This window comes from Sturnira hondurensis, unplaced genomic scaffold, assembly GCF_014824575.4.
Source record: "Sturnira hondurensis isolate 20B ecotype Veracruz unplaced genomic scaffold, ASM1482457v3 Scaffold0012541, whole genome shotgun sequence".
NCBI classification, from domain to species: domain Eukaryota; kingdom Metazoa; phylum Chordata; class Mammalia; order Chiroptera; family Phyllostomidae; genus Sturnira; species Sturnira hondurensis.
This window is the reverse complement of record NW_028085172.1, coordinates 1,110,344-1,120,594: the sequence shown is the minus strand read 5'-3', so window position 1 is coordinate 1,120,594 and position 10,251 is coordinate 1,110,344.

Here is a 10,251-nt window from a genome sequence, read left to right as displayed (position 1 = left end):
CATTTATTATTCTCATAAAAGTACTATAAAGCACAAATATTTATCCAAACTTAATACTATTAGATTCTGTCTTTAGATTATTAAAACATTATTATTCTTGTTCTCCTTTATTATTACAGTCACTAGAGTGGTAATACTTGAGAAGATCTAGGGTAAAATAAAAAAATAACTCGAATAAGCATACATTAGTTAGAGTCAGTGCTTTGTTTTTTTCTTCCCAGATTCATTATATTTGTTATCATGTTTAACTCCCACAAGTAGCAGTTATTTTTAAGGTTTATATGTGTATATGAAGAATGAGAGGCTCAAAGGCAGGACATTCTGGTTTGTAAGTGGGTGAAAAACTATGATCGCCTGACTCCAAATCTTGTGCTTTTTGTTTGACATCACTTCACTGGAATAGTATGCCCAGGGTCTATGTTGTCAGGGAAGAGGCCCCATATAAAAAATACAGAGAAAGTAGATATAAAGAAAGAGTTCCAAGGTGAAGCTCTAAATTTATTTTACTCCATAATTGACTAAGGTAATTATATCTCATTTGTTTTCTGAAACAAACTTCACTAAGTAGTAAAATAAACTCATAAACTAAAAAATGATCACTATAGCCCTTGACAACAAGCAAATAGCAAAAATGAAAATGACCTTAGGAAGCTAATTGTTTTTTTTGTCTATCACACAGCTACTTCAGGAGCATCACCATTGAGAGAGTCACATGAGGATACTTCCTCTGCAAAAGGACATTCCTACCAGGCTGGAGGGTAATGTAATGAGTCTCCATCTGGTGATACTTTTAATATCAAGCTCTGTTAAATAGGTGGAATAATAAGTGCCCAATATCTTATTCTGAACAAAATCACACCAACATTAACTACCTCACTAACAGTGAATAAAGTACCTTTTGCCACATGCTCTTTGTTTTTCAAGCAAAAAGGAGATGCCAGAGGAAAGGGAGACCTATCTGCCTCTAACTGTTTCCCTAGGCCCCCTTACTTTTCTGATCATTCCTCATTTTTTCTTTCCTCCAACTTTAAGTTTTAAACTCTCTTGCTTTCTACACATTCTTCATTCACTCAAGCCAGTTAATTACAAATTACCCCATTTATGACATCACTTGTGTACTCCCTCTGAGACCAGTTTCATCTCTAGTACAGTGATTTAACTTTAGGGTGCATCTTAGTCACCTAACATGTTTACTAAAGATTGCTGGCTCCATTAAACTTTCTGATTCCTGGAATCAGAATTTTCATTTATAACAAGTTTCTAAATGGTCACACTTTAAAAATCACTGATTCAATCAAAGAAGTCCTGGCTCAGAAGAGCTTTTGGCTCAATATCCAGCTGTTTGCTGTGGGTAACCTGTTCTAACCTTTTGGCTCAGTAACTAGCTATTTTCTATAGACAACTGATTCTAACAGAAACTATTAGAAACTAAAACCCCTTCAGCCTTGTCATTAAGTAATTGCCTAATGCTTATCACCTATTCACAGAGGATGTACATTTTGTCTGGTTATGTATATACATGTCTTTCCCTTACATTTATACCAAATATTTATAGTTCCTGCATGAAAATTGTGGGAAAAATTAGGCAATGAACAGTTACTAAAATCAGACAGATCTTTGTGTGATGCTTACTTACATTCTACATGTGTCCTATTCTCATTGAGTTTGCTTCATTACCTTAAAAGTCAATCTATACAAAATAATCTTGCAGAGCTGTTGTGAATATTACATAAATTAAACACTGAGGTTCTCAAATTTAGAGATATATAGGAATTTCCTGAGGGCTCACTGAAATACAGGTTTGCAGGCTCCATTCTCAAAATCTGAATCTAAGTGTGAGGTGGAGCTGAGAATTTACCCTTATGCTAAGTACCCAGGAAACACTAATATGGCCTGTCCAGAGACCATATTTTGGGGACCAATGAACTGGTAAAAATAAAGGGCTTAACTCAGGGTCCAGCTACCTGTAGTGAGTTAAAATGTGATTTCCCTCTCTTCCTATTTATTTTGATTTATATTTATCATCTTTGATATTTGAACAGATTCATAAGTACATCCTTGTCTGCCTAGCCTGATTTTTCTAAATTTGACATTCCCATCGACCAGTTCTACAGTCCATTTCATTTATATACCTCATCCTCATGATCAGTCTTCTCCTATCATAGACCATTTCTTTGGTAATTTGCCATCTTTATTGAGATTTCAGGTTGTTAACATTTTTTCTGTTTCTCTACATTTTCAGCTATATGTGGCTCCTCCTCACAAAATTTCTCCCATAATTAGTCACACAATTTGGCAGCAGTGGAGGTGGGAGGTTGAATTATTTTCTGGTCTATATGAAGGCAGAAGATCATCTGAACTCTCAAACCTGGAGAGACTTTGAATGCAGTGTTCTGTTAAACAGTCTCAATGCAGAGAGCTATGTCTCTCCCCAAATACTCAGCTTTTGAAAGAAAAAGCAAAATAAAATAGCATCAAATCTATTCGGAAATTTGTTGTCTGGCAAAAACCATCTTGTTTTAACTTTGTAAAAAAGCTTTAGACCCTCCTCTTCTCTCAGCATCTCTTGTGCTCACCTCCATTCCCCACACTGTGGGCCTGTGCCAACCCTCACTCTCCATCACATTGTGCTCAGGTGAAGGGATGCAATAGTGAATGTCAGACTGTAATTTTATTTTTTTACAATTTTTAAAATTTATTTTTATTGTTGTTGAACTACTGTTCTCTTCGTTTTCAACCCACCATGCCCCATGGCCCCACCGATCCCAGCCTTCCATCTCAAAACTCCTCCCTTTGGCCTTGTCCATGTGTCTTTTATATATGTTCCCTTATACACTTTCCCTATTTCCCCCAATTATCCCCCTTCCTATCTGGTTACTGCCAATTTGATAATTATTTCAATGTCTCTGTTTATATTTTGCTTGCTTGTTTGTTTTGTTGATTAGGTTCCACTTATATGTGAGATCACATGGTACTTGTTTTTCAGTACCTTGTTTATTTTACTTAACTTAATGCTCTCTAGTTCCATCCATGCTGTTGCAAAGAATAGGAACTTGTTCTGTTTTTCTCCTGTGAATATTCCATTGTGAAAATGTATCATAGTATTTTTAAGAATTTTTTAAATTTGTTTTATTTTTTAATTTATTTAATTATTGTTGTAGTACAGTTTTCTGTCTTTTACTCCAATCCCAGCCCACAACCCCAGTCCTCCCCGCCTCCCTCCACTTTCCCCTCCTGCCTTAGTTTTTGTCCATGTGTAATTTATACTTGTTCCTGTGAATCCTTCCACTTTTCCCCTGAAATTATCTCCCTTCTCCCCTCTCTTTCCTGTCAGCCTGTTCTGTATTTCAGTGTCCTTGGCTATATTTTGCTTGCTTGTTTGTTTTGTTGTTTAGGTTCCTGTTAAAGGTAAGATTATATGGCATTTGTCTTTCACCACCTGGCTTATTTCACTCAGCATAATGCTTTCCAGTTCCATCCATGATGTTGCAGAGGGTAGTAGATCCTTCTTTCTTTCTGCTGCATAGAATTCCATTTTGTAAATGTACTATAGATTTTGGATCCTTTCATTTACTGATGGACATCTAGGTTGCTTCCAACTCTTGGCTATTGTAAATTGTGCTGCTATGAACATCGGGGTGCATAGGTTATTTTGGATAGGTGTTTCAGGGTTCTTAGGATATACTCCTAATAGTGGAATTGCTGGGTCAAAGGGGACATTCATTTTTAGTTTTCTTAGAAAATCCCATACTGTTTTCCATAGTGGTTGTACCAGTCTGCAATCCCACCAACAGTGAACTAGTGATATTGAGCATCTCTTCATGTTCCTAGCGATATTGAGCATGAAAGCTACAATTTCATGCAGCAGAAAGAAAGAAGGATCTACTACCCTCTGCAACATCATGGATGGAACTGGAAAGCATTATGCTGAGTGATAGCTAGCGATATTGAGCATCTCTTCATGTGTCTCTGGATCCTCTTTATGTCCTCCTTGGAGAAGTGTCTATTCAATTCCTTTGCCCATTTTTAAATTGAGTTAGTTGTCTTCTTAGAGTGAAGTGGTGTGAGTTCTTTGTATGTTCGGAGATTAAAACTTTGTCTGAGGTATCATTGGCAAATATGTTTTCCCATACAGTTTGTTGCCTTTTTATCTTAATGCTATTTTCTTTAGCTGCACAGAAGCAGCTTCTTTTTATTTTGATGAGATCCCATTTGTTTATTCTTTCCTTTATATTCCTTGCTCTAGGGAACATATCAGTGAAAATGTTGCTGCATGAAATATCTGATATTTTCCTGCCAATGTTCTCCTCTAGGACTTTAATGGTTTCACAGCTTATATTTAAGTCTTTTATCCACCTTGAATTTATTTTGGTGTATGGTGTAAGTTGGTGCTCAAGTTTCATTTTTTTGCATGTAGCTATCCAGTTCTCCCAACACCATTTGTTGAAGAGGCTATCTTTACCCCATTTTACATGTTACTGCCCCCTNGAGTGGAGTCCAGTGAGTACTTTGTATATTTTGGAGATTAAACCTTTGTCTGAGGTATCATTGGCAAACATGTTTTCCCAAACAGTTGCTTCTCTTTGTATCTTGATACTGTTTTCCTTAGCCATGCAGAAGCTTTTAATTTTGATGAGATCCCATTTGTTTATTCTTTCCTTTATATCCCTTGTTCTAGGAGACGTATCAGTAAAAATATTGCTGCGTGGAATGTCTGAGATTTTCCTGCCAATGCTCTCCTCTAGGACTTTAATGGTTTCACAGCCTATATTTAAGTCTTTTATCCTCCTTGAATTTATTTTGGTGTATGGTGTAAGTTGGTGCTCGAGTTTCATTTTTTTGCATGTGGCTGTCCAGTTCTCCCAACACCATTTGTTGAAGAGGCTATCTTTACTCCATTTTATGTTACTGCACCCTTTGTTGAATATTAATTGACTGTAGAGTTTTGGGTTTATTTCTGGGCTCTCTGTTCTATTCCATTGGTCTATGTGCCTGTTTTTATGCCAGTACCATGCTGTTTTGATTACAGTGGCCTTGTAATACAGTTTGATATCAGGTATTGTGATCCCTCCTACTTTATTGTTCTTTCTTAACATTGCAGCTGCTATTCGGGGTCTTTGATGGTTCCACATAAATTTTTGAAGTGTTTGTTCTATGTCTGTGAAATATGTCATTGGTACTTTAATAGGTATTGCATTGAATATGTAAATTGCTCTGGGTAGTATGGGCATTTTGATGATGTTAATTCTTCCAATCCATGAACATGTTATATGTTTCCATTTGTTTGTGTCTTCCTTGATTTCTTTCTCCAGTGTTGTGTGGTTTTCTGTATACAGGTCTTTTACCTCCTTGGTTAGATTTATTCCCAGATATTTTATTTTTGTTTTTGCTATATCAAATGGGATTTTTTTCTTGATTTCTGCTTCTGCAGATTCATTGTTAGTATACAAAAATGCCTTTGATTCCTTGATATTGACTTTGTAGTCCGCTGTTACGCCAAAATCATTTACTAGTTCAAGCAGTTTTTTGGTAGAGTCTATAGGATTTTCCATGTACACTCTCATGTCATCTGCAAACAATGACAGTTTTGTTTCCTCCTTTCCAATTTGAATGCCTTTTATTTCCTTTTCTTGCCTAATCGCTGAGGCTAAAACTTCCAATACCATATTAAATAGAAGTGGTGAAAGTGGACAACCTTATCTTGTTTCTGCTCTTAGTGGAAAGCTTTCAGTTTTTGCCCATTGAGTATGATGTTGGCAGTAGGTCTTTCATATATGGCCTTTATTATATTGAGGAATGCTCCCTCTATTCCCACTTTGCTGAGTACCTTTATCATAAAAGGGTGTTGTATCTTATCAAAAGCTTTTTCTTCATCTATTGATATGACCATGTGTTTTTTGTCTTTGCTTTTGTTTATGTGATGTATTACATTTACTGATTTGCAGATATTGAACCATCCTTGCATACCTGGGATCAATCCCACTTGGTCTTGGTGTATGATCTTTTTGATGTATTGTTGGATGCGATTTGCCAATATTTTATTGAGGATTTTAGCGTCTTTTTTCATCAGCGATATTGGCCTAAAGTTTTCTTTCTTTGTTGTGTCTCTATCTGGTTTTGGAATTAGGATGATGCTCGCTTCATAAAAAGAGTTGGGGAGTTTTCCCTCCTTTTGGATTTTTTGGAATAGTCTGTGAAGAATAGGGGTTAGCTCTTCCTTAAAAACTTTGTAGAATTCTCCTGTGAAACCATCTGGTCCAGGGCTTTTGTGTGATGGGAGTTTTTTGATTGCCACTTCAATTTCATCTGCTGTTATTGGCCTGTTCAGGTTTTCTACTTCTTTTTCATTGAGCTTTGGAAGATTATATTTTTCTAGAAATTTGTCCATTTCATCTAGGTTTTCAAATTCCTTGGCATACAGCTCTGCATAGTAATTCCTTACAATCACTTCTATTTCTGTGGTATCAGTTGTAATCTCTCCTCTTTCATTTCTGATTGTGTTTATTTGTGTCCTCTCTCTTCTTTTCTTAATGAGCCTACTTAAAGGCTTGTCTATTTTGTTTATCTTTTCAAAAAAACAACTCTTGGATTCATTGATCCTTAGAATTGTGCTTTTAGTCGCTATGTCATTTAATTCTGCTCTGATCTTGCTTATTTTCTTCCTTCTACTTGCTCTGGGCTGTATTTTTTTGTTGTTTCTTGAGTTCTTGCAGGCCCCATGTCCCATATGTTTTGGATTGTTGTGAGTTCATTTTTATTTGTTTCCAGACACTTTGATTTCTTCCCTAATTTGATTATTGACACTTTCATTGTTTAATAGCATGGCATTCAATCTCCATGGTTTTGGGTGTTTGGGAATTTTTTCCTTCAGGTTAGTTTTCAGTGTCAGTCCCTTGGGGTGAGAGAAAATGCTTGGTATGATTTCAATTTTCTTGAATTTGTTGAGCCTCATTTTGTGTCCTATCATGTGTTCTATCTTTGAAAATATTCTACGTGCATTTGGAAAGAAGGAGTATTTAGCTTCTTTGGGTTGAAAGGCTCTATAGAAATCAGTTAATTCCATTTCATCTAGGGTGTTGTTCAATGCCACAATATCATTGTTGAAATTTTGTTTGGAAGACCTGTCCTTTTTTGACAATGGGTTGTAAAATCCTCTACTATGATTGTGTTGCTGTCAATATCTTTCTTGAGGACTTCTAAGATTTTCTTTATATATTTGGGTGCTCCTATGTTGGGTGCATATATATTTACGATGTTAATGTGTCCTTAGTGGATTCTTCCCTTGAGTAATATGAAGTGACCTTCTGGGTCTCTCTTTATGGCGTTTTTTTGAAGTCTATTTTGTCTGATATGAGAATTGCTACCCTGGCTTTTTTCTTAACCCTTTACTTGGAAAATTTGTTTCCATCCTTTCACTTTTAGTCTGTGATGGTCTTTTGTCCTAAGGTGGGTCTCCTGTAGGCAGCATATATGTGGGTCATGCTTTATTATTCATTCAGCTATTTTATGTCTTCTGATTGGAACATTTAATCTATTTATGTTTAAGGTTATTATTGATAGGTACTTATTCATTGCCATTTTTGTGCCTGTGTTCCTCCCTGTCTCTCTCTTTTTCTTCCTTTCCTTTTTTTAAAAATTTATTTAATTATTTTACAAGTACAGTTTTCTATTACTCCCATCCCATCCCACCCCTCGCACTCCCCCACTGCCTTCATTTCCACCTTCTAATTTGTTGTCCATGTTTCCTTTATATATGTTCCTCTAAATCCCTCCTCTATTTTCTCTACTTCCCCTGAAATTCCCTTTCCTCTCCCTTCTGGTCACTGTCAGCCTGTTCTCTATTTCAGTGTGTTAGGTTATATTTTGCTTGGTTGTTTGTTTTGTTGTTTAGCTTCCTGCTTAAGGTGAGATCATGTGGTATTTATCCTTCAACCCCTGGCTTATTTCACTCAGCATAATGCTTTCCAGTTCCATCCATGATATTGCAAAAGGTAGGATCCCCTTCTTTCTTTCTGCTGCATAGAATTTCATTGTGTATGTGTACCATAGTTTTTTTTATCAATTCATTTACTGGCAGGCACCTAGGTTGCTTCCAACTCTTGGCTATTGTAAATTGTGCTGCTATATGCATTGAGGTGAATATGTTCTTTGAGATTGGTGTTTTAGGGTTCTTCAGATACAACCCTAGCAGTGGAATTTCTGGGTCAAAAGGCAGTCAGGAAACAAAAATTGGACCTACCTTTTGATCTTCCTTTCCTTAAAGCAGTCCTTTTAGCATCTTTGCAGAGCTGGTTTGATGGAGTCGTATTCTGTTAGACTTCTTTTATCTTGGAAGCTCTTTATTTGGCCTTCTATCTTGATTGAGAGCTTTTCTGTGTAAAGTAGCCTTGGTTGCAACCCTCTGGTTCTCACCACTTGGGATATTTCTTGCTGTTCTCTTCTTGCTTTGGGTATTTCCATTGAGAATTCGGTAGCTAACCTTATTGGGGCTCCCTTGTATGTTACTTCCTTTTTCTCCCTTGCTGCCCTTAAGATTCTCCCTTCATCTTGAAATTTTGCCATTTTAATGATGATGTGTCTTGAGGTGGGCCTCTTTGGGTTCCTCCTGATTGGGACTCTTTGTGATTCCTGGATTCGTCTTACTTGTTCTCGCATCACATTATGGAAATTTTCCATCCTTACTTTTTAAAATAGGTTTTCTATGCCTTGTTCTTCTTCTCCTCCTGGTATTCCTATTATTCAGATATTATTATGTTTCATATAGTCTTGGATTTTCCTTAATTTTTCTTCATTCTTTCTGAGCCTCTTTTTTTTTCTTGCTCTTACCGGGAGTTTTTTTCCTACTTTGTCCTCCAACTCAGTGATTCGATCCTCTGCTTCATCGATCCTGCTTTTGATTCCTTCTACTGTGTTCTTCAGTTCAGAATTGTATTCTTCATTTTCTGTTGGCCCTTGTTGATAGTTTCTATTTCCCTTTTATGTTGATATAGTTTGCAGTGAGTTAATTGTGGCCCCCCTGTAGTTTCTTGTAGCTCATTGTGAGCTCTTTGAACTTCCTCTTAACAAGAGCTTTAAATTCAATATATGAGAGCTGACTTGCCTCTATTTCATCTAACATTCTTTCTGAGGCTTTCTCCTTTTCTTTCATTTGGGCATTATTTCTTTTTCTTCCCATTGTTTGTGCCACTCTTCTTGTTAGCCTCAGCATCTTAAATTGATCTGTTCTGACTCGTTAGTTTTATGGTGTGAACTTCTGTGGTAGAATACCTGTGAAATTCAGTGGTTCAGTCTCCTTCAGATATCTTGATGTTCTTGGCTTCCACCTACTCCTTTGTGTGTGTGTGTGTGTGTGTGTATGTGTGTGTGTGTGATCAGTTGGAGAGGGAGGCAAAATAGTTTATGACAGCAGAAGAGCATTTTATGATATTTACAGTCACAGCCAGTAGAGAAGAGATAGAGTATCTTTAGGCTATATATAGTGTTAACCATAATCTTCAACCCAACTTGCCTCTTTTAAGAAAGGATGGACAAAAGATAAATCCCTTTCATGGGGAGGGAAGGCTTTTGAGTTGGATCTAGAAAGCAGCAAATTTGTGGACAGTCAGATTTTGAGGTGAGTTGAGAATAAATAATAGTAAATAGGTGTAGTGCATGAGCAAATAGAATTAATCACTACAGTAATAGAATTCGGGTACCTGCAAAGTGGGCTAAGATCAGGGAGATGTTTTGTGAAGTATTTACAATTGTAGATAACATCTATTATTTACAATAATATTAGAGCAACCACCGTATTTCAGACTCTATGTGATGTGGATAACATGAATAGGGGGTATAGAACTTCGGGTAGTGTGCTAAAGGAACACAAGTGGTGTGAAGTATAGAAAACTAGCAATACACTGTGGAGGAGAGAACAGGGGAAACCTGTCAGATGATACAATATAACCAGCCAGGGGTAAGGAGCCTATACAGAAAGAGGAGGAATACAAAGATACTATTAAAGTATAAAAGAGATGAGAATAATGAAATAATAATAATAATACAAATATGCAGCAACTTAGGCTTCTCTGCTATAGCAGAGTGAAATTTGTCTCTCTGTCTCTACTGTTGGGATGCCCCCTCCTTTGGTCCCACTCTGGTGTTTTCATGGTTCCAAGTTGTTTGTGTCCCTTGTGGGTAAAAGAAAACAAAGAAATAAACAAACAAAAAAAAAGGCAGGAGAAGGGAGGAAAAAACAATAAGTTTGGAAAGAAA